The sequence below is a fragment of the Prionailurus bengalensis genome, chromosome A2 (assembly GCF_016509475.1).
Source record: "Prionailurus bengalensis isolate Pbe53 chromosome A2, Fcat_Pben_1.1_paternal_pri, whole genome shotgun sequence".
In the NCBI taxonomy this organism is placed as follows: Eukaryota; Metazoa; Chordata; class Mammalia; order Carnivora; family Felidae; genus Prionailurus; species Prionailurus bengalensis.
In genome coordinates this window covers 149,965,085-149,991,312 of record NC_057348.1, presented here as the reverse complement: position 1 = coordinate 149,991,312, position 26,228 = coordinate 149,965,085, and the positions used below count along the sequence as shown (strand labels likewise).

The window sequence follows — 26,228 nt, the reverse complement described above, 5'->3', positions numbered from 1 at the left end:
CACTTGAACTTGGAATATTCTTTGTTAGGAGAAGCAATCAAAGATGCCTTCAATTGGAAACAGGAGCAACCCAAGGTGTACTACTGTCTCCAATCAGTGATGGCCTGTGGGTCTGGGAAGCTGTTGGGCCTGTAGGACTACTGGTTTGGGGAATAAGCAGCTGAGCGCTAATGACGGGGAGGCGTAAATGCCTTGGTTTTGGAGGGGGTTAGTGAGGAACAATGATCTTCCTCCCACACGACACCATCCTGAGTCTCTGTACCTTTCAGGGGCCCTGCATGAAGTGGCTTCACTGAATCCATCAAATGATTGCTGACAAGTAAACACAACTCACAGCTGGGCCACAGGCCTCAGTTCTGCAAAAATGTAGTCCTTGTTTCTGCCTCTGGGCCTTTGTCTCTGCCTCCTCTCTCTCATTACCTGTAGTGCCTTCCACTTCTACAAATCCATGTATTTTTCTAGAGTCTAGCTCAGTCCTATCTTTATTCCAGAAACATCTTCGCATTCAACTTTTGCAATATTGTTGGTACTGTTCTTTTTGGTGATCAATCCTATATGGCTTTGTTGTTCAGATTTCTTATAACTCTCTTTCTCTTGAGCAAGTCTAAAGCTGCTCAATGTTGGGTCTACATCTCCTTTGAAATCTGCTCACAGTTCTGGGTAGCTTGCTATGCCTTTGTAGATGCAAGGGAGTATTTGCTGAATTAAGTTTATTGAAAGACTTCTGGCCTGAAAATCCAAGCTCCAAATAATGCCACAGGCTACGGCCGTAAGTGATGTTTGCCTGATGTTCCTGTTTTATAGAACTGTACTTTCTGGCTTCCTTGTGGTCAGATGAGGCTAAGTGACTAGTTTTGGCCATTGAGTTGTGAGCACAAGTGTCATGTCACTTCTAAGGTAGTCCATTTAATTTTTGATGTGAGACCCTTTAGGGACCTCTTTTTCTCTCTACAATAGTAACCAACAATGTTTCTAGAGAGTAGCTTGCCAGCTGGGGGCCCCAAGTAAGGATGACAAAATGGTGGACTGGAAACCTCTGCCTATCCAGGGTTAGACAGCAAGCATAAGTATCAAACCCTTGTTTAAGTCATGGAGATTCTGAGTCCTGACCCCAGCATACCCTAGTTTGTCATGACTGCTGTAGCCTTGGTCAACACAGTCCATAATGAAAGTGATCTTCTGACATTAGGTAGTACATATCTATGTTTCACGCAGGGGCTTACTCAACTTATATATCTTATTTTCCTTCTGTGACTTCTAATATAGCAATAGGGATAGGTAGGTTAATCAGAACCCTGTTTGCAGGTAGGGCCCCAGGGAGCAGAAGTGGCTCATTGGCCCCATAAGCCATAAAACTGCCACTAACAGTAGGAGTCTTCACCTATGATGTGTTCACTCATTTATACCAGGGATGACAAACTCAAATGCTTTGAAGAACCAAAGAGGTGAATATTTGGGGAGTGGTGGCCCATAGGAAAACGGAGAATGCATACATTAAGAGCATTCAAAATCAAGTTAAAAACAAAATCCATGCTGGGCAAGGGAAGCACATTTGCAGGTCTATATGGGTTTCAGTTTGGCACTTTGTGACCCCTGATTTATAGAGTCATTCATTAGGGTCAAGAGTGAACCCACAAATGAACCCATACAAAATTACAGTCCACATGGAGAAGTTTATTTACTTAGCCCGTGGTTATATAGCATGTACTATGTACCAAGCACAGTTCTCAGAACTTTATAAATATCAACTTAAATCTTTCTAACAATCCATATTGTCTCCATTTTATAGATAAAAAGATAGTCCCAGAGAAGCTGAGTCATGTGTCCAAGGTCACAGAGCTAGTAAATGGTAGAGCTAGCCTGGCCCCAGAGTCTGTGCTTCTAATCACAGAACAATGCTCCATCTCAAAAGACCTGTAAATGGATAATACAAGGTAGACCGTGGCAACAACCTTGAAGATGAAATGATCACGTGATTGACTGTACAAATGCCCCTCAGTAGGAGAGGTTTCCTGTCCAGAGGATTTGGCCTGCTCCACGTTAGGCAGGCTCACATTTGATGTTTATTAATGAAGTAAAAATGAATCTCTTGTTTATGTTCATTTGTGTTTTGGCAAACTGATTTATTACTTCATTTAAGTGGGGTTTGCTTCAGGAAATAAGTTGAATTCATTCTAAAGTCTTAAAAACTAAAACATAGTACTTCACACTTTGACTATTTCTTTGCTTTTTAAAATTTAATTAGACATGAAGGTCAGTCATCTAACTTTATCAGTTTGCATCGGTCTCAGGGCAGAGCCAAGTTTGTGGGATCTGAAGATTATTTGGGAGGCCTTCTTTAGTACTGGGGCGCCTGGGTGGCTCAGTTGGTTAAGCATCTGACACTGGATTTCAGTTCAGGTCACGATCTCGTGGTTCATAGGTTCAAGCCCTGTGTCGGGCTCTGCACTGACAGCATGGAGCCTGCTTGGGATTCTCTGTCTCCCTCTCTCTCTGCTTCTCTCTCTCTGCCTCTCTCTCGCTCTCAAAAAAAGAAAAAAAAAGAAAAAAAAGAAATAAACATTTTAAAAAAGGAAGAGAATATTAAATGTAAAAAGTTCAGCAGGGGTCGTGGCAGAGACATGATCCCTGGGAGGGGCCCTGCCACTTCAGCTCCACTGGTTTCATGGCAAATCCACTTTGGGTTTCTCACCTCGGGTTCTTCTGAGCATTCCATCAAAATGTCACAGCACCTTAAGTTTATTCTTAATTTTCAATTGCTTTGAAACTACAATTATGTCCCCCTTTAAAAAAATGCTTCCTGAAAACCAGAATTGAAGAAACAAAGAATACCAGGAGCAGTTATACAATTATTCTTCGAAGCAGTTTGCAAAAAAGTAGAATTACAGATATAGCCAGCATGTTGCTAAACTGCATAATTAAGTATGATGGGTGGATGAGAGGGCAGAGAAATTTAAAATGTTATGACTCTTTGCCAAGATGAGGCCAACGAAAAACAAATAAAAGTACTGGAAATCCTAATGTACGTCAATGAACATATTATTGGACTCACCAAATTGTCTATTGCATTGAATATAAAAAAATAGTCCAATTTATAGGAGAGAATGAAGGAATGCTAGAATTGCTAATGTAGCCCTATTCTAGCACCTGAGATGGAGAGTGTTCAATTCACTATACTATAGAAACAGTAAATTCATGAGTGACTGAAGATGTATGTTCGAGGAACGAGAAAAAGGACAGATGGTGCTAATGGTCATCACAAGCTCCCTCCCCCCCCAACCTTAAACCTCAACTTGCAACTGCATCTTTTATTTCTAAACCATTAGCCAGCATTCTGAGGGAGGTAATTAGATGGTCTCATTATAACAAATGTCTTTATGTTTATAAATTGTCTAAGTCTAGAGGGAATCAGATTCACAATTATAGGCATATCTACTTATGGGAGGAATGCTTAAGAACTTGGAGAAAATGCTTTTAGAAGAACTCCTTCCTTCAGTCCCACCCTACATTTGTAATCACTCCCTCTGGGTATGATAAACACACTTTCCCCAGACACAGGATGCCTCATTCCATGATATATCCTATTCGGTCATTAAATAACAGGACTCAATATTAATGTTGGCCTTCTCCATCCCTTTAAAACAAAGTGTTTTCAGCCAAAGATATTAAACTAGTCAACCGCTCTTTTCTCCTGTCAGAGAAACAGCCAGCATCCTGAAATCACAGCTCATTTGTACCACATTGGCGTGAATATTCAGACTCCATTTGTCTCCAGCTCTTAAAAGCTGGTGTTAGAGTGAATGACAGACATTTTGTTTTGAATTAGCAGAAAGGAGGAGGAAAAAAGGCCCAAGTAATAATTTTGGCCTAAAATATCTGTTTCAGGGAATGCAGCTCTGCCCTTTCCTTAGTGAAAGTCGATTTAAAAAAAATCTAGATTTAATTTGGCGATTAAATTGGACCTGGGATACAGAGAATGGTAGGAAGGAAACTTGTTTCAGATTTCCCCCCCTCAGACCGCGTGCTTGTTCTACTTAAATCCTATTGGAGTATGGCTGCACAGAGTGCAAGACGTTCACTACTTCGTGTTGTTAAACATCCCAAAGTAGAGTTCAGAAGCAGCTGAATCTGTGTCCTTGGACTGTAGAAATCCAATCATTCTTGGAGCCTCAGGTAAGCCTCAGGACTTTTGCTTATTTCCATTGAAAACTATTAAATAGCACAATCATTCTTTATCTCTTTATTCATGACTATTAGACAATAGTCTGGAGAGGAGTTCTAGAAGAACCTTTCTTCTAGAAAGTACTCCTGGCACCACTGTCTATTTTTCTCCCTTGCCCTCTGTGGCCCTCATCTTGGCTTGTCCACCCTGGCCCAAGCTCCTCTGTCAACAGCTGTGCTAGGCAGGAATATGTGCTTCCACAGAGGCACCTCTTAAAGCCAGGTGCAATTCTCTGACCAGGAAAACTCCATCATTTGGCCAAAGTTACAAAATCCGCATGTGGTGATGCTGGAATGTCCTCTTGCCCTTCCTAACATGAAGGTTTCCAGAACGTTGATGAGACTATGGGAATCTGTGTTCCTCCTGTTCCCTCAATCCCTAACCAAACTTGGGCTCACTGCATATTTTCATCCTATACCATATGACAAGGACTTGAGTGTGGGCTCTTGAAGGTGAGACTCTTGAGGAAGGAGTGGATTCAAGACATTTTCACATATGAGGCTGGTTCTACAACCCCTACCAGAAATCTAGAGAGAGGATTCTTAGTGTAAGAAAGACTCCTTCAGATCCTGTGATAGCAAGTTTGGGCACACTTGAACTAAAAAAGAGACTGAGCACTTTATTAAAGGTGTCCAGGGAGACTTGTTCTGTAAAACTCAAGAAAAGAGGAAGAAAAAAACTTCTCTTTCCACTCCATCTGGAGCTTCAACGGACTCCAAAAATATTGGCCCACTGTGGTTATAAAATCTCCCATTTATGCTTTTCTTAAACAAGGGCAAAGACTTACAACTCAAAGCACTTCTTTTACATGCTCATAGGAAAATCATCTTTCTCTCCAAACCTTGTAGCTGACTGAAATTAATGAAACACAGTTGAGAGGCACCTATGCTGGCCACTGGCCACCATTCATTTGGAACACCCCATCTAGGCCATTCATGGATTGTAGAGCCATTTTCTCTTGACTACAAAATTTCTCCTTTCTCATCTTAGGTAAATAGCAATTTGAGTAAAAATCACTGGGGCAAACCATAAGAGACTCTTGGATACTGAGAACAAACTGAGGGTTGATAGGGGTTGGGGGGAGGGGAAAGTGGGTGATGGGCATTGAGGAGGGCACTTGTTGGGGTAAGCACTGGGTGCTGTATGCAAACCAATTTGACAATAAATTATATTATTTAAAAAATCACTGTCAGGTGTCACTGATACTTCAGGCAGCTGCATAAAAATTGGCATATTTTCCGCTACTCAAAGAACACCAAGACAGAAGTGTGGAAGTGGGTAGATGAAGAAAGCTGGCATCTCACAGTTAACTAGAGAAAATGGGTGGGGTTTGTAGAGAAGAAGGAGGAAGTTTCCAGAACTCAGATGGTCTCTTCCACTGTTACCAGACAATCCAAGGAAACATCAAGGTTCTGCTAAAGAAAGAGAACTAAGAGAGAAGGAGAGAAAAAGGAAAAAAAAAATTGCAAAAAGAGAATCTAAAGGAAGAAAAGTAATACTTCAGAAAATAAAATAAATGGATAAATATTTTTCCTTCTTTTATTTGTCACAGAAATCAGGAAAAACTAAGGAAACTACTGCTGGGATAAACATGGCCTCATTAGAAATGACATTTCTGGTGGGACCCAGAGAGAAGATTGCTATGGCTGTCATGACCCATGGCCCCTCCATACTCTACCAGCTTCCATTCTGGCCTGGCTGCGAAACCCTAAAATATTGCCAAAGCCTCCTGGAGGGCATAGGTAGAGTGAGGAAACCAGTAGGGATCAACATACTAAAGAAGGAGTTCAGTGCAAAAGATGTACATTCCCCTCTACTGAGCCCTTTACTGACTGTCTAGACAAGATAATGTTCAATGGCACCAGTCTCTGAGAAAGATCTACCTTCTGTCTCTTTGGAGACAGGCTCCCCTACTGTCCAGTCTGATCAGCTCTGATTGGCTGATGAAGAAAATGGCTCCAAAGGAAGGTGTTGATGTATGAGGCCCCCTTGGCAGAAACTTAGGGAGTCAAACCTATGCTCATGGGTGCAGTTTATTAGATGGGACAAGCCCCACGGGAATGGTTTGGGGGCATATCCCCAAAGGAAAGGACAGAATAAGAAATAAAATAGGGCCAAATAAATGAGAGAGAAAAAGAAAGACATACACATGAGTTAATATACCTGTTCTTTTTTTTTTTTAATTTTTTTAACATTCATTTATTTTTGAGACAGAGAGAGACAGAGAATGAACAGGGGAGGGGCAGAGAGAGAGGGAGACACAGAATCTGAAACAGGTTCCAGGCTCTGAGCTGTCAGCACAGAGCCCGACGCGGGGCTCAAGCTCACGGACCGTGAGATCATGACCTGAGCCGAAGTCGGACGCTTAACCAACCAAGCCACCCAGGCGCCCCAATATACCTGTTCTTACAAACCCTCATTAAGAGTAGCATGTAGATTTCTTTATCATGGGAGGATTCCTCTGTTATTTACCAGGAAAGCCTTCTACACACCAATTTCTGGTGGCATTTTGGAAACACTGCTCCTCTCTCTCCACACAATCTCTCTGGATGACCTCATCCACTGCCATGGTTCTAATTCCTAAGTAAAGATTATGACTGAAAACATCTGTCTCCAGCTCTCACCTGAGCTTCAGGTGGACTATACCCTTGATGTCCCTTAAGTCCTCACACTCAGTATATCCCCATCGAAGCTCATTGGCCTTCCCTCTTGTCTCCTGGAACAACGTTCTCATGGAAGAGTGATGGATCTGGGGCAGGCTCATGCTATTTATTGTCTCCTACCTTTTTGAGGAGAGAGGTAATTCTCCTGATGTCAGCTAATCATATTTTTCTTTCAGCCCCTTTCCTGTCTTGACTTATTTCTACCTGTTGTGGTAAAGGGCAGCAAATGTGGTAAAGGGCACTAATAATCATCACTGGGAGATAGTCTTAAAGCAAATAAATTATAGGTTCAGAAGTTACATCTAATCATCTATTCACTCACTCATTCATTCATTCTTTCAATATTATTAAATGTCTATTATATACACAACTTCTCCTACTGCTGTGAGAGATGTAAAAGCCACACTCTTCAATTTCAAAAATTACACAATGTCATTGGACAATGAGAGCCACATAATAAAGGGCTATAACACATCACAGAATAACCAGTGCTCTGAAAGTGATGTCAATGCAGAGGAAGTTCAGGAGAGAGGAATCTGAGGGAAGTGCATCTGCAATAAACTAAAAATCAGCATGTTAGAAACACATGATGATGGGCTGGTATGGATTGAATTGTGTTTCCCCAAATTTATATGTTCAAGTCCTAACCCCCAGTCCTTCAGAACGTAACCATGTTTGAAGATCAAGTTTTTAAAGAGGTGATTAACTTCAGGTGAGGTGATTAGGTGGGCCCTAATCTGGTAGGACTGGTGTCCCTGTCAGAAAAGGAGATGTTGGACACATGGAGAGAGACACCAAACACGTGTGCACACTGCAGGCGGGCATGTGAAGACACGGGGAGAAGACTGCTATCTGCAAGCCAAGTAGAGAGGCTTCAGAAGAAACCAAACCTGCGGACATCTCACCAGAACTGTGAGGAAATTTCTGTTGTTTAGGCCACCTGGTCTGTGATAGCTTGTTATGGCAACCCGAGCAAACTAATACAGGCTGCAACAGATAGAATCGGAAAACAATTGCCTGAGAACCACACTGAATTCCCAAAAAACTTTCCCTCCTACTGGTGCCACCCTGGGCAAAACTGTGAACAAGTGAAGTTTCCCTTACTTTCTCCAGCCTCTACCTTCTGCAATCCCCTCTTTCTGCCCCCCAGTAACCCTTCTGCCTGTGGAACTTCTCCTCCCAGCTGAGGAGGGTTCATGGGAAGTGACTGGCACTTACTGCCCCTGAAATCACCAGTGTCTGTGCAAAGGTGAGCTTATTCACTGGGGAAGACTGACTCATGACCTCTCTGTCCCCTCAAGTCAACAGCATTCTTTGCAGGAAGTGAGGACTTCATTACTGATCTGGGACTGTTTTGCTTTAGATACATATGCAGGAAAAAAATAAAGCAAAAAATCAAATTATAATTTTTTAACATTTATTTATTTTTGAGAGAGAGAGAGAGAGAGAGAGAGAGCAAGCACAAGCGGGGTGGGGCAGAGAGAGAGGAAGACACAGAATCGGAAGCAGACTCCAGGCTCTGAGCTGTCAGCATAGAGCCCAATGTGGGGCTCAATCTCACAAGCCTTCGAGCCGTGAGACCATGGCCTGAGCTGAAGTCAGCCACCCAACCAACTGAGTCACCCAGGTGTCCCGCAAAAAAATCAAATTATAAAGCAGAAAAACAATTCTTTCCAAATCTGACAGATGAATTGGTATATAAACCATGAGGACAACAGCAGAAAGACTGGCTTCTCACAATGCATCTTTAGGTGCCAGAATTTAGAAAATCAGGCGGAGAGGCTAGGAGCAGAGCCTCCCCATCCCCGTCAATCTCATAAATGCTACTCACAGGTAAACGATCAGATGTCTACTTCTGAGCCTTCCAGTTGATCACCAATCCCCGCAGAATTTGGTTGAAGGATCTCCAAACGTTTTAATGACACCTGGTATAAAAGTAGGATGAAGTAGAATGAATTTTAGTTAATGTAGACCACATATTTAAAATATCATTTCTTCCTCAGGTACTATTATGAGTTAGGACCTTAAAGGGGAAATAAAGCATAGACAGAAATGGGTACTGTGCACTTGTATGTTAAAGAATATGAATACAATTATTCCAGAGTCAACCCCTAACTTATTCTAGATAATGGGGTAGAGAAGGTGGTATAGTAAATACAAAACAGGGAATTCTACAAATGCCAATAATCAGAGACAAAGGCTTTAGAACACAGTCAAGCACACCCCTTCTCCAAACCTGACCCTCAATCCTTCTAAGCTTCAGACTCTCAAGAACCTTTCTCCACAGTCTTCTGCCGGTGATGGTCAGGAACTTGACTAATCAGTAGAAGAAGAAGGTCTGGAGGATTACAGATAATTATAGATATGTACTAGTAGATAATCTAGAGTTAACCCGCACTTGAAACACATTAGTAAATAGTAAACATTAGAAAGACCACAGAAATGGCAACTGTGACAGTAAATCACCGTCACACCCCTAAGCCTGCCCCCAACATGATGCAACAAGGGCTTCTAATGAGTATGAAATGCAACTTTGGGCTTTTAATGTTTGCCTTTAATGGAGCAGAGTAATGGGTCTCAAGTGGACCTTAAGAATATAGCTTTGCCTTCCTCCAACCCCACCCTCTGCCACTTGGCATTGGAAGAAAACAGAAGCTCACAGAGGTTAAGGGACGGGCTTGGAATCTCACTGCTAGAAACTAGGCTTGGATTCCTAGATTCTCATTTCAGCTTTCACAAGTAAAAAACAAAACAAAAACCTGCTTAGTGTGTTACTTAAAGTTTGTGTCTATCTGAGGAAGGCTGTTTTGCAAACTAGGAGTCAGGGAACCTTGAGGGCTCACAAATTCATCAGCAAACCCAGGAGCCATCCCTTCCCCCCCTCCCCTTCTTCTTTCCTTTTTCTTCCTCTTCCTCTTCCTCCTCTCCTTCTCCTTCTTTTTTTTAATTCAAGTTAGTTAACATATAATGTAGTATTGGTTCCAGGAGTAGGAGCTAGTGATTTATCACTTACATATAACACCCAGGGCTCACCCCAACAAGTGCCATCCTTCCTGCCCATCACCCATTTCCTTAACCTTGAGCAGCCACTCAGGCCATCTCTAGCTCCTCTCCCTCAACCTCTACCACCTCTTCCTAGGGGTCTCGGGTCCTGAGTGCAAACATCTACTTTGTATTGCCATACATTTAAAGTACCTTGCTCAGCATTCTGGGATGTGGGCCCTCATCTTAAGGAGACTAAAATCCAGTTAGAGGCTAAAATCCAGTTGGGACTAAAATATATAATTACATTTCTGGGTTACAAAGCCAGAAAATGACAACAGCTCCCAATCCCATTTAAATTCCTTTTCTTCTATTGTGGGTCCAAGTTTGGAGGTCTTTTCTATAAATCTGAAGAGAAGGGGATGATAAAATGGTGAGGCATTTCCTAGCTGGAAAGATTGCCTAAGCCTGCTTCATAATCTGGTTCCTCACAGCTCCTGGTCCCCTCCCAGCATGCAGTAGAATATCAAGAAATGACTGTTGAATGAATGAATGGAATCCACGGGTGAGTTTCCTGAAACTATAGGCCAAATTTTGTGCATATTAACTTTCATTACCTTTTAAGGCAGTCTCCATTTTTCTTCCCCCCAGAATGAGAACCAGTTGCTAAATAATTAGCAGAGTCCTTGAGGATGGAATTTAGATGAGAATCAATTACAAAGAGTGCTCCTATAAGTAAATTTATACACAAACATGGCTGGAGAACCTCTATGTGCCAGGAACATATCGAGGATATGAAAAAAAACAAACAGCTGTGGTACTTGGCCTTATGGTACTTATCGTGTAGTGAATCCCTAGAAGAGGTTTCTCAGACTGATTGCACGTCAAAATTTTCAGGCATGGAGGCTTTTAAAATATATATGGGACACTCCAGAGAGGTGTCCAGGAATCTGCACCTTAAAAAAGCCTACACTTGGAATGTGACGTAGATTATAGTACCCTCCCCACAGAGGCCTCCCATCCTTGACCCTCAGGCTTCAACAAAGACATCAGAGACTAGAAAAAGGCAAGAGTTACTTGCCAGGATTATAACTGAACATACTGAGAGATATTTAAATTGGTAGAGAAAATAATTCACAGTATCTTCCCCAAACCCTCTTGCAGGGTCAGTATTTACTTGCCCAGTTTTCCTTTCTGCCCTTTCAATTCTGTCAGTATTTCTATTTGTTTAATTAATTAATTTTTAATTTAAATTTTAGTTAGTTAATATACAGCACAATATTCGTTTCAGAAGAAGAATCCGGTGATTCATCACTTACATACTACACCCAGTGCTCATCACAAGTGCCCTCCTTAGTACCCATCGCCCTTCTAGCCTATCCCCTACCCACATTCCTCCATCAACCCTCAGTTTGCTCTCTATCATTAAGAGTCTCTTGTGGTTTGTTTTCCTTTCTTCTCTTTTTATTTTTGAATTTAGGAATGAATATAGGAAAAATAGAGAAAGAAAATGCTATCAGTGGGATTTTTTTTTTTTTTTTTTTTGGTTTATAGTATCTGGGTCTATGTTCATGAACTATCTTGTTAATGAGACAAAGAGAAAAGAAAGGCTTTCAAGAGGAACCATAAAGAGAATGGCGAAGTGAATGAAAGTAGAGTTTGTCTTCAGATATACTTTGCTTCCTATTTTCCAATTTAGAATCCAAGGGCTGCAAAACTGATGAAGCTCTTACTCTCTATTTTAAGATCTTTTTCTACCTTCAGTTACTTTGCAACTTCAAATAGATTCCTGGGTGAACGAGTACTCACTGGATCCCTTTAAGCTTTTAATTCAGTGCCTAACACATGTATGCTGGCTGGCCTGGCTCAGAGGCAGTTGCCAAAATTCTCTGCAGGCAAATCTGATTCTAGACTGGATGGTAAAGAAGGAAAAGACCTGAGATGAAGGAAGAGGGGAAGGAAGAGAGAACAGGGTTGTGTTAAGCAAGTGAGCCTGTCTTCCTTCCACAACCCCTTTTCTAGTCAGTGGTGAACGATCAGGTCCTATTTACTGCTCTTTTGATTGAACCGTCTGCTCAGGCATGTGGGGACATTAGGGTTTTATATGAACGTATGTGCTATGGGAGAATCAAGGTGTAACAAAAAGAAAGGAGAAATTTATCTCCTCTCAATCAGACTTGTAGTCCTCCAAGAGTAGTGATTTTCTTAAAAACTTCAAAAACTAGCTAAAGCCATTCAGTAGCATGAGAAACAGAAACTAGCACCTTCCTAGGTTACACAAATGAAAAAGCATCGCCAGTACATATTTGCAAAAAGTGATTACAATTCTACCTTAAAATTCCTACCACAAGTATTCACAGAAAGATGCCATTTTCCAAAAGGATACCAAAAGGAAAGGTCTAAAATGTTAATTTATCATAACAGTAGTTATTGCAAAGGTTAAATTAGGGATCTTTTATAAAAAATGAATAACTTTGTATAGCCATTAAGAACCAGGTTTTAATTAATTTAAAATTTTACCTTTAAAATGTGGTTGAATTAGTACCCCTTGATTTTAACATTAACATTAATATTAATATTTATATTTAAAAATCTCCCATGACTTTTATATTATGCTCTGCTTTCATTATGGACATATAAATACTATGGTTTTTTTTCTCTTTTTGTTTTAAAGTTTATTTTGAGAGAGAGAGAGAACACATGTGTGCAAGCAGGGGAGGGGCAGAGAGAGAGAGACAGAGAGAGAAAGAGAGAGAGAGAGAGAGAGAGAAAATCCCAAGCAGGGATTTTCTGCACTGTCAGGGCAGAGCCCGATGTGGGGATTGAACTCATGATCCGTGAGATCACGACCTGAACCGAAATCAAGAGTTGGACGCTTAACCGACCGAGTCACCCAGGCGCCTCATAAATACTACATATTAAGGACTCTTAGTGCCAGGCCTTGTGCCAAGCACATGGTACACATCTATCTCATCTGATTGCTATAGCACCCTAGTGAAGTATGTATTCTTATCTTAGGGTAAGCACTGAGAAGTTCGTTTTATTTAAGTCATTTGCCTCCGTTCACTCAGCTAGTAAGAAGTGAAGCAAGTATTCAAACTCAAGGGCTGACCCAGCCTGATGGGTGTATTGGAAGGATACATGCCCACATTCACTTATTCACTGAGTGGGTACTCTGAGCCACACAGAGATGAACAAGGGCTGCTTTCACAGAGCTGGTGTTCCTGTGTAGTAGGAACAACACAGGTGTTTCTGATAATGAGTAAATAAAACAGCATGCTGTGACAGAGGGCCACCAGAAGGTCACTGGAGGCCACATAGTGAGAGATGGTCTCTCCAAAAAGAAGACATCTAGGCTGAAAATACATTTCTAGGAGGGAACAGCCCATGTGAAGATCTAGGGAAAGAGTGTTCCAGGAGGATCCCTTGAGAATCCCAGCATGAGATGGAGGCTTTTGTAAGTTCTGTGTGCTCTGTGATCATGAAACTCTTTCAAGTTATTTGCCCCCTATGGGACTCAGGCTTTATCTCTCTGTTGGCAGAGTATACAATGTTGAAAGATGTGCTGAATGAGGACTTACCAAAAATGATCCTCTAAGCGCTGCCTTTGTTGGAAATCATGACGGTGGCATGACGGTGGCTGGTGATCTGTCCCTACCCAGAGAAGAGTGCCAGGGATGCACATGGTCCCCTTTGCATTCAGTGCCCAGAGTGACAGAGGTACCCTTGTACCCCCTTTCACTTGGTAAGCTTGAAGAGAGTTTCTTTCTGTGGGTTTATGTGAGCTCCTTTCAGTCTTGTGCATTGGAGGAGAAGGCCGAATATTTCTTAATAATAAAAGAATGAAAAGCTATGGGACATAATCCTTGGAATGGGAAAGGAATGGTAAGTAGCTATTTCAGTCTTAGTTGGCAGGAAGTCACATAATTTGTGGGGATGGAAATTAAAATGAAATATTTAAAAATAGATCTATGGGTTTTAGTCAGAATGAGCCAGTAACAATAAAACATCACTAATTGTCTCTTGTGAATTGTCTCTCTTTTTCATTTATAGTTGAATATGGGAGCTAGGAGTATTTTAGAAGGGAAGAGATATGTGATCTTAGGGAATTTAGTCACTTAAATAAATACTAATGAGTGAACTGACCTTGACCAAGTCATTTAACCACGTTAGGCCCCTCAATTCCTTCATCTGCAACATGAATTTTCGGGAATGGAGTTTTAAGTTCCCCCCAATTCAGATGGTTTGTATGTACTTCTATGATCTTCCAAGGGGAAAAAATGTCTTGTGTATGTCTCAGTATCTGTGAATGACATTGTTATGATTGTGAATAAAACAAGCTCAACTGAGCTCACCCTTTTCAGCATCAAACAGGCTGCTCCAAGAAGCGTATTGCTTTGCAGAGACCACAGACACTCCTACCACTTCCCCAACATTTCTAGGAGATGAGTGTACTTTATAGCTCCAAGAGAAATAATAATATGTTGTAAAATAATATCTATCATTTATTGAAGGTCTACCACGTGCAAGGTACTTGATATCTGTTACCTCATGTGATCTTCAAAAGTAAACTGTGAAACTGGCTGTTTTTATTATCCCCACTTGAAAGCAAGGAAACAGATCCAGAATCACTATCATGTAGTCAGTAAGTAGCAGAGTTGGAATGACAACCCAGATTTGGTGGACTCCAAAGCTCTTCCCATGACCAAAAACTTGGAGGAGTCATAGTCGCCAACAATGACATTTCTTCTACTCTTTTGAGAAAAGCATCTGGGGATATAATATCAGTAGGACCCTTGGAGAATTCATCCATGAAGAGGGGGCAGACTGAAGGTCCATGGAGTGATACAAACTCATCTCAGCCCTAATTAAACTAAAGTGAACTTCCCAATCTATCAAACTACCAGAACATGGGTAACCCTCTCTGGAGGAAAACAATATCATCCAGGACTTCAACTGGATATGCATATGGAAAAAACGAAAACTAAGTCTTGACTTCTGTTTAACACCATATCCTCCACCCCCAAAAGTTCCAGATTGAGTGTGGATCTCAATGTAAAAGCTGATACATATAAGCTTTCAGAAAAAAAGTCGAAGATACATCATGTTCTTGAGACAGGTAAAGATTTTGTAAATCACTAACCATAAAGAAATAAAATTGATAAATTTCACACTGAAATTAAGAACCATAAAGAGAGTGAAAAAATTAGCATTACATATATCTGACAAAGGACTTGTATCCAGAATATATAAAGAATTCCCATAAACCAAGAAGAAAAAGATAGATGACCTATTAGTAAAATGGGTAAAGACTTTGATGGGCACTTCACAAAAGAGGATACTAAAATGGCCAATAAGTATATGAAAAAGTGCTCAATCTTATTAATCGTTAGAAAGATTCCAAGTAAAACCACACACCATTAGAATGGCTAAAACTTAAAAGACTGACAATTCAAAGTGTTAATGAGCAACTGAACTCTCATGCACAGCTGTGGGAATGTAAACTGGCAGTCACTTAGGAAAATTATTTGACAGTTTCAGCTGCTGAAATGGAATATTTGTATATCCTGTGACCCAGATATCTTACTCCTAGGTATGTACACAACAAATATGCATGCAAATATTCATCAGAAGACATGAATTAGAACAGAATGCTCATAGCAGCACTTTTCATAATAGCTACAAACAGGAAATCACTTCCATGCCTACCAATAGTAAAGTGGATAAGTTGTGGCAGGCAAGCAATGGAATACTGTGCAACAGTTAGAATGATCTAAGTATTGCTCAGGCAATGAATCTCAGAAACATAATGTTAAACAACAGAAGTGAGACACACACACACACACACACACACACACACACACACACAGAGAAAGATTCCATTAATATAAACTTAAAAAACCAACAAAACTAATACTTAGTGTAAGCAATCAGAATAATGGTTACCCTGGGGCAGTGGGGGTAAGAGGAGGAGGCTGACTGTAAAAGGAAGCACAAGGGGGGGCTTCTGGGGTGCTAGTAATGTTCTGTTTCTTGATCTTGGAGGGGACTACACCATTATGTTCATTTTGTGAAAATTCATCATGCTGTACAATTATGATTTGTACACTTTTCTGTATGTTATACCTCAAATAAAGATTATTTTTACAACATGTGGAGAGAAAAAGATGAAGCCTCAGCCGGAAAAGAAGACAACTAATGGGGATTTATGAGCTCAAAATATATAAAACCATGAAAGTTTGGTATTTCTGGCCATATATTATACCAGTAGGGAAATAAAATAATAAAAAGAAAGACAAACAATGAGAGAAAACAAGAAGGCAATACAAATCAATGTACTCTGCAGGGGGAAAACTGTATTTGGGAAGGCTGGGATCAATTTGGCCAGTTATTTCTAAATTAAAAGTCAACACTGGATTATTTACCAATGACTTAGTGAACTTTCCATAAGATATATTTTGGCTTACTATATCTTAGAAGGGAAAGTTTGAATGTTTTTGCAAGTGGCCCATACCAAAGCAATTCAAATACAGGGACTATTTATCATCTTAAGATGTGGTGAAACTTCATGTCCATTCAGTCCCTTGCTCACTAACCGCACTGTTTCTTCTCTTCACTTTCAACTACCCACCTTCCCAAATCTATAGCCAATGGTGCACATGTGCATCAGGCTCTTGCACAAGGTTTCCTCTTTATTTGTTTAAATTGTATGTTTTCATTTAAGTTTTTGCCTGTGTATATTGCATATTTGTCCATAGTATGCTTGTATTTCAGTGTAAATTTTTAGGTCTGTAGGAGAGTCTCTTGGTTTTAATGAGATACATTTTTCATGTTACTATGCAATTGTGCATATGGATGTATCTATATACTTGTATAAATTAGTGGATAAGAGAGACAAGATGCATTAGTAGGGTATCATGTTAGAAATTTATTTAGCCAAGCAGGTTAAATCAAGCAAGAAAACTAAGGAAATTACTCTTATAATTCAAGAAAAAGTCAATTATTCAATGAAAGTAAGAGTTCCCTTGGTATTCTGCAATGGGTTCACTGCATTGTTGACAAAACTTTAAACTATTCAGTTGGGTTGGACATTGGTTGTTCCCTTGAAAGCAGCATGGAATTGTGAGAGAAGACAGGCTGTGGGGTCGTAATAGAGGTACGACCTTAAGGAAATTCTTTGTTGGATATCAGTTACTTACTTTAAAATAAAAATGATTAGAAATAATAAGTGTTGGCAAGGATGTAGAGAAAAAGGAATCCTTGCACACTGTTGGTGGGAATATAAATTGGTACTGCCACTATGGGAAACAGTATGGAGGTTCCTCAAAAAGTTAAAAATAGAAATACCACATAATCCAATAATTCCACTATTGGGTATTTACCCAAAGAAAACAAAAACACTAATTTGAAAAGATATATGCACCCCTCTGCCCTATATTCATTACAGCACTGCTTAAGATAGCCAAGATATGAAAGCAATCTAAGTGTCCATCACTAGATGAGGAAATTTGATGTGCAAACACACACACACACACACACACACACACACACACACACACACACACACTGAAATATTATGCAGCCATAAAAAAGGATGAGATCATGCCATTTGAGACAAAATGGATGAATCTAGAGGGTATGATGCTAAGTGAAATAAGATAGACTGAGAAAGACAAATACCATATGCTTCTGCTCATAAGTGGAATCTAAAGAACAAACAAACAAATGAATAAACAAACAAAAAGCTGAATCAGACCTATAAATTCAGAGGACAAACTGATGGTTGCCAGAGGGAAAGAGATGGGAGGTTGGGCAAAATGGGTGAAGGGGAAAGGGATATACAGGCTTCTAGTTATGGAATGAGTAACTCATGGGAATAAAAGGCACAGCATAAGGAATACAGTCAATGATCTTGTAGTAGGGATGTAATGAGACAGATGATAGCTACACTCGTGGTGAACATAGATAATGTATAAACTTTTCAAAATCACTAAGTTGTACACCTGAAACTAATTTAACAGTGTGTGTCACCTATATGCAAAAAAAGGAAAGAAAAGGAGGGTTTTCCTCTTCTGTGTCCTTATACACTTTTGCTAATGCCACAATGATGGACTGTCATTGTATACGGATGGGCTTCTTGGTGGCAAGGACACAGTCTTATTGCTAATTCTATCCCAGTCATTTTGCATATTCCATGGCATATATCATATGCTCTGTAAAAGTTTCCTGGGTGGGTGAGTGAATAAATGAGTGAACTCGCATATAATGAGCCTATTATTGAACTTAGAATGCTACAGGCCCCAAGTGAACTTACCTCCTTTCTTCTCCTCCTTTGTTTATTTAGCCAGAACGAATCAAATAAACCCTCAGTTTATTTCTATATTATCAGGGGGCCAGGACTAACAAAGGTAGCGGGGAAATTTTGTTGAATTTCTCTTAAAATTTCAAGGAACACAAAGGATACAGCTTAGATATATGTTCTCAGAGGAGCCAATTTTGTACAACTATGAAGAAGAAAAAATATTTCTTAATGGAACAGAACAAGATTACAAAATAGTATGAAGGGAGGGCCTTGATGTCTTTAAACAGTGTCTGTTTGCTTCAGTCTTTCCTATTTTTTTTTTGAACAATTAATGAATGAAGAATAATCCATGATGCTATTTGTACTGGCCAAAATCTTTCAATTGCTAATAAAAGAATGAGAGTGGATTTTTACAGGCAAGAGAAATCCTGATTGGAGAAGCAATAAGAATGTATCCATGGCAGGGTGAAGGTCAGATGTTTATTTTTAAGCTTTATGAATAATTCTCTACTTGTCTGAAGCAAATCGGAAAGAGAAAGTCATTTATGGCAGTATGAAGAAAGTTCTGGACTTCTCATGGGAAAGTAGCTGACGTCAGTGTTTGATAAGCTTCCTGTGGCCACAAACATATGAGACATTGACTCCTGAGAAAAATGTAAATCTTTCTCTTTACACAATCATGGTGTGCCTGCAGCTGGAATTTGGTAGAACTATCATACATTAAGAGAGACCTGATGCAGGGGCACCTGGGTGGCGCAGTCGGTTAAGCGTCCGACTTCAGCCAGGTCACGATCTCGCGGTCCGTGAGTTCGAGCCCAGCGTCAGGCTCTGGGCTGATGGCTCAGAGCCTGGAGCCTGTTTCCGATTCTGTGTCTCCCTCTCTCTCTCTGCCCCTCCCCCGTTCATGCTCTGTCTCTCTCTGTCTCTCTCTGTCCCAAAAAATAAATAAACGTTGAAAAAAAAATTAAAAAAAAAAAAAAGAGAGACCTGATGCAGATATTAAAAATTCCAAAGACTGTGGAGAGATAGTGGCTGGCAGGAGTGTTTCTGTTGTTGTCGCCATCACCATCAGCATCACCAACACCATCATCACTATTATCATTATCATTATCAACAAGCACTGATGTGTATTGTATTTGCAATGCACTATGTTAAATGTTTGGGCTCCAGTGAATGATAAGAAACAGTGCACCTTACTTTTATGGATATTTAATTTTCCAACAAAGGCAGCCTTCCTGGCCCTATTCTGTCCATGTGTCCATGTATGGCTCCTTTGCTTTTTAAATTGAGAATCTATTATTTATCAAATATCATTTTATTTTACTTTAAAAATAGTAATGTTTTTAAGGTAGAGTATGCATACTGTACAATTCACCCATTTCGAGTGTACAATTTGTTTTTAGTGTATTCAGAGTTGAGCAACCAACACCAAGATCAATATAGAACATTTTCATCACCCAAAAAGAAACCCTATACCCTGTAGCCATCACCCTCCTCTCAGTCTCCCCTATCTCCCCAGGCCTAAGCACCTACTAGTCTATACTCTGTCTCTAATAGAGCTCTCCATTCTGAACATTTCATATGAATGGAATCATATAATATGTGGTCTTTAGTGACTAAATTCTTTTACTTAGCACAATGTTTTCAAAGTTCATCCATATGGTGGCAGGTATTAGTACTTCATTAACTTTATGACCAAATAATATTCCACTGTATGGATATATCACATTTTGCTTATCAATTCATCCCTTGATGGACATTTGGGTTGTTTCCATCTTTTGGCTTTTATGAATAATGCTACTATTAACATTTGTGTACAAGTTATTGTGTGGACGTATTTTTTCATCTCTCTTGGATATATATACCTAGGAATGGCATTGCAGGGTCATATGGTAATTCTATCGTGTGAGGGACTGGAGGACATTTTTTCAAAGTAGCTGCACCATTTTTATCTTTTCACCAGCAGTGTATGAGGGCTCTGATTTTTCTACACCCTTGCCAGCAAGATGGACAGGCTGCGGAGAGCTGCTGTACGGCACAGTGCCTACAGTTAACAATACAGCATTGTGCATCTAAAAATGTGCTAAAGGGTACATCTCATGTTAAATGTTCTCACCACATTCACACATACACAAAAGGAAACTGTCTAGCTTCTTAAAAGAGAACTCACACATAAAGAGAAACAACTACAAAGATTAGAATGCTCATGAATGAATCCCTTAATTCCAGTAGACTATCAAGTTATTGACGGTCTCATCCATGAAGTTGGTCCTCAGCAATTATGGATACTCACAAAGAAGCAGTACCCTAATTCAGTACTTTCTGGTTGAGACTACAGGCATTCCAAGTGATTGGATTATTCATTCAGTTCAGTCAACCCATTATACTTTACTGATTCAGTGAATTGAGTTTTGTGTTCCTATTGTAATAATATGTACTTGTTTAAAGTATTCTTAAAACTTTTTCTAGTGTTCATTTGATTGCTGCTTGAAATTTAAGTACCTAAGGACAGGGCTACATATATATTTCTGTTTTGGCCAGTTGCTTACAATGAGCAAAAACAAAGCAAAATAACGCCCAAAGTGGAATGATCCTGTTCCCCTTCTGCACTTTTAACCAGTCAGCACTGCCTATCACTCTCCTCCACCCCAGAGGTATGCGCTGAGACCTAATCCAGAGCCTTGAGCTCAGTCAATGTGAAGCACAAAACACTGACATAAGGAATCTGTGCAGCAGTAGGGCTCAGGCCTTATGCCGGAACCTAGAATCATCCAACTCATGTAACAAAAGGCGAAACCATCAGTGTGTGTGGCTCTGAAAAAAACCACTGGTTGGGGCACCTGCGTGTCTCAGTTAAGCGTACGACTCTTGATTTCAGCTCAGGTCATGATCTCAGGTTCCTGGGGTTGAGCCTCCCCTCTGACACTGTGCTGATAGCAAGGAGCCTGCTTGCGAGTCTCTCTCTCTGCCCCTCCCCGACTCTTCCGCACATGCACGTGGGCCCTTTCTCCTTCTCTCTCTCAAAATAAATAAATAAACTTTAAAAAAATCATTGGTTGGTGTCATTCCTCAGCATTTAAGGAAAATCAGCCTCTGCATTATCCATCTGCACATCCAGCTGAAAAGAGTAGCCCGTGGAGGCTGCAATCCAGTGGACAAGATGCCAAGCCCTTTGCACTAGAAAACTGGTATAACATCACACTTACTGTTTATCATCACCCAGTTATCAGTCTGTTTTTGTCTTGGAAACTGTAGACATCGGCAAACGCAGCAAAAAAAACAGTGCATGGGGGGCCATTTTGTGCACAGGGCCCTGGGAAGGGGCAGTGGAATTCCTCTGATCAGTCTCCTTTTGACTTTTTCCCATAGACCTTGTTCCTGCACTGAAATGTCTGGAATGCTTGGTAGGGACGAAGTGGGTTGATCATAGGGCAATTACGCTTCTATCATCACTGAGATCAGCTGTTTGTGGACTAATTTCCAAGCAACTAGTGACATCACAAATGGGTTAAGAATACACATACACAGCATTTTTATAGTAAACAGAGCTTTCATATCACTTTTCTCAATGATTTTCATGGCAACTCCAGAGGTCAGTAAGACAAGTGCCATTTGCAACACTTTAAAAATGGGACTTAGGCCTAGAGAGTGTAAAAGGTTTACTTTACCTAAACCGTTTTAGATAGCGGTGGGTAGATCAAGATCCTCCAATCTGTTCTTTTTGCAAAACTCCATTCTTCTTCTATTTGGCCACTAACAACAAAGTTCATTTTGCAGGAACTGGCTATTTTTCATTTTAGGACAAATCAATCATTACATTTGTTTTTAGAAATCAGATCAAGCCACTTTTTAATTCCCAACCAGTACCATGGGCTAAAATTTTTAAAATAACAATCTCAGGAATTGATTCTCTGTGGGCCTTTCAATTTGACCTGACTTGGCAGTAATCACCTAGTGGGGAGAATGTAAAAAGTGACAAACCCTACAAGCAACTGTCCTTACCTCAGATTAATAGAACGTTGAAACAAGTCTATCCAGGCACGGTGGTACACTGCAGCAGATTTCCATACGGAGTCTCAATCACAGCATGACTACTGGTGACATGTGTCACCAGAAATTTGAGTTTTCACATGATTTACCTTTTAAAACATTAGGAAGTACTCAAGGTTATCCCTATAAACTTGACTTCTCACTCCCACTTGAGTGGAAGAAAAAGGCTCACCTATGTGTGTTCCTATGAATCTCACTCCCTTGCATGTCATGTGGAGAAAATAATTTTTGTCATTTGCTCTTCTACTTTTCCCATTTCATGAGACAGTTAAGTCAGACCCAGTTTGGGATTCTCTTTCCAGTTACTAAATGGATGTAGAGAGACAGGATCTCTGTCCTCACAGAGCTAACTCTTTAGTGGGTTAGTATTAACCCACTAATAAAACCCATAAATAAGTATTAAAGCATTTACATCGTATTCACTTCTTCCTTTGGACTGAGTTCTTTTTTAAAAAAAATATTATTGTGGGGCACCTGGGTGGCTCAGTCGGTTAAGCTTCCGGCTTTGGCTCAGGTCATGATCTCGTGGTTTGTGAGTTTGAGCCCCACATCAGGCTCTATGCTGACAGCTCAGAGCCTGGAGCCTATTTCAGATTCTGTGTCTCCCTCTCTCTGCACCTTCCCTGCTCGTGTTCTATCTCTCTCTCTCAAAAATAAATGAACATTAAAAAAAATTTTAAAAATATTATTGTGGTAAGAACACTAAACATGAAATCTACCCTCCTCACGTCTCACTTTTGTATCCCTAGTGCTTAGCATAGTTCTGAGCACATATTAATTTCTCTATAAATATAAGTGAATAAATGAATGAGGTTCCCAGATGTTCAAACCTTTTCATTTCTAAATCTTGATTCATTATTCAGTGTCCTTCTTCCCAGGACCAGACTGAAAGCCAATGCAAGGAGGATAATCTGAATGACACTAGTCTGATACTGACATTTTTACTGGCAATTAGATTAGCTGGTTGATGGACAATATCCCAGCTTCAATTTGGTATAACCACAAACTTAAACCCGAGCTTTTAAAAAAGATGTGTGTTGGGGCGCCCGGGTGGCGCAGTCGGTTAAGCGTCCGACTTCAGCCAGGTCACGATCTCGCGGTCCATGAGTTCGAGCCCCGTGTCGGGCTCTGGGCTGATGGCTCAGAGCCTGGAGCCTGTTTCCAATTCTGTGTCTCCCTCTCTCTCTGCCCCTCCCCCGTTCATGCTCTGTCTCTCTCTGTCCCAAAAATAAATAAACGTTGAAAAAAATTTTTTTTAAATAAAAAAGATGTGTGTTATTAACCAAATGGAGAATAAACATACAGATAGGTCAAATGAAACCCATTTCTACATTAATACAATATTTCAAATTAAATAGCCCATAATAAATTTATCTCCAAAGGATAGCACTGTTTAAATATAGTGATGGCTCTATTTATAAGCCAACAAAAATACCAACAGAAACCTCCCCAGTTTTAACATTAATAGTGGAGTTGATTGAATTAAATGAAAAAGATAAATTATTCAATAAAACCTTTTGGGCAATTGCCAGCAGATAACTATTGGGCAGCTGTGTCTCCTTCGAAATGGCAATCCTGTCAATATCTGGGCACAAGCATAGCATGAATAGAGCTAAAATATGTAACTGTAAAACATGTCTTGCAGCCTCAAAAGGAAAAGTTCTAAAATATGCTTTCCAGAGACAACAAATCTTACAAGTTTGGAACACAAAAATGTGATTGTGACAAGTTATTGTGCCAGAATGAAAAACCAATGACTGCGAATAACAGAATGAAGCCTACGGACAAATGCCATCCCATAACCTTGAACAGAACTACAAATACATTATATGGAATATACTAGAAGACTGAAAGAGGAAAATTTAGCCAGAATTTAAATGCTATCGAGACTGCAGAGATTGACTGTTTAGGGAGTGGTTTTTTTCTTTTCTCTGTGCTCTTTCATTTCCTGATTTGGCTCAAAAGGAACAACTCAGAAATGAAAACCAAAACTGTCATCATATTTTTAGGATGTTTGAATCCAAAGGAGGGAAATCCAGAAGTGCTGGCACTTGATCCTAAGCTCCCTGAGTGAGCAGGGATCTTGCATCTTTATACTGCTCTGTGCCCTCAGAGTAACTCACACAGTCCTCGACAATTACTTATTGACAGAATGAAATACTGATTGTTTTCAAGACTACTTTTGTTTCTATTTTGCTCTATTGTAAAATGTCCCAAATCATCAAATCTGTAAAATCAGACCCATCTCTGAATGCTTTCTAGATATACATCTTATTATGGAGAATATACAAGTGTACATTTCATCACAGAAAATTTAGAAACTACAGAGATATATGTAGAAAAACAATCATAAAGTCTCTTTCAATCGCTCCCACCTTGAAATTACTTTAAAGTTTCAATATATTTCCTTCTAGTTGTTTTTTAGCAACACAAATGATTCTCTTTTAAAAGCAAATTTAATGTCATGGATTTAATTTTTTCACTTACACATGTTTTCCTACATCATTCCTATAACATGATTAATAACATCATAGTTTATACAAACATTCCCCTATCACTGGGCATGTAAAGTATTTCAAGTTTCAAATAATGCTGTGATGGACATTCTTGTACATAAATCTTTATCCCATGATATTGATTGCTATGTTGCAAATTGCTAAGTAATATAGAAGGCTTAGTGACTCTTGGGGGATGAGACTGATCATATTTTCTTTCCGGGAATTGTTGTTTCCAAATAACCAAACGGAAAAGTTGGAACAGTATTCACACAATGCCACAAAAATATGTGGAGTTGAGAGACAGCAAATAACAGCCAGAGAGTATCATCCATTCACTGTCAAGATTATAGAAGGATCCCCCCAAAAAGTTGTATTTAAAAACCTGATTTTTAAGATTGACCAAAGTGAGTCTTCAGAAATGAGGTACTTCAAAGGTGTAGCAAACTAAAACATTAAAATCAAGCACATTGTATGTAGACACACACAGTAGAAGGCAGTAGAGAAAAAAAGTCCTAGTAGTGGTAATCCATAGCATCACAGGACAGTCTCTGATGGATTGAAAAGGTCTGTTAAGGAAGTGCCAACAGGGGGTTTAACGGTTGGGGCACAAACACTCCAAAGATGGGGATTATATATCATACTTTTGTTTCCTCTCCACAACTTACAGAACATTCAAGCACTGCTACTTTTTCTTTCAGCAAAAAGAATGTAATTGACCATAATCCATCTTCCCTGAGCTTTTCCCATCTTAGTAAATGGCACCAGCCTTCACCTAGTTGCTTGAGCCCTGGCCCTGGGGGTCACTCCAGACACTTCTTCTTTACCATCCATCCACATGACTCCCTGTGCCATAAATTACTAAATCCAGGTGATTCTCCCTTCAGAATATTTTCTTGAAATGGCCCATTTATCTTCATCATTGTTGCTACCACCTGAATCCAAGCCACCATATCTCATCTGGATCATTCCAGGAACCTCCTTACTCATTTCTCTGTTCAAATCTTCTGGCCTTCTGCAAATGAAGACATTTCAGAAAATACTGATCTGATCATGTCACTGCCCTGCTTAAAACACTTCTATAGCTTGGGTCACCTGGGTGGCTCATTCAGGTAAGCGTCTTACTTTGAATTTCAGCTCAGGTCATGATCTCATGGTTCATGAGATCGAGCCCCACATCAGGCTCTGTGCTGACAGTATGGACCCTGCTTGGGATGCTCTTTCTCTTCTCTCTCTGCTCCTCCCCTGCTTGTATGCATGTGCTCTCTCCCTCTCAAAATAAATAAATAAACTTAAAAAAAACCCCACTTCTATAGCTTGATAGCACATTTAGAACATAGGTTCAATTCTTTACCACGATATAGAAATGCCATCCCCTATTGAACAGAACTATAAATACATTACATGGAATATACTAGAAGATTGAGGAAAATTTAGCCAGAGTTTAAGTGCTATCAAGACTGTAGAGACAGACTGTTTACAGATCACACTGTATGTGATTTGGCCCTGCCTAC

General features: G+C 39.9%; 1 protein-coding gene across 25 annotated transcripts in view; it reads right to left on the bottom strand.

Moving 5' to 3' along the window:
• The window catches only part of CALD1 (caldesmon 1), a 187,355-nt gene that overhangs the window by 114,319 nt on the left and 46,808 nt on the right, over window positions 1–26,228 (bottom strand). For all 25 annotated transcript variants that reach the window (XM_043589602.1, XM_043589570.1, XM_043589574.1 and 22 more), the window contains one exon: window positions 8,717–8,810. The gene's annotated coding sequence lies outside the window, so the exon portion shown is untranslated. The remainder of the gene's footprint in view (window positions 1–8,716; window positions 8,811–26,228) is intronic.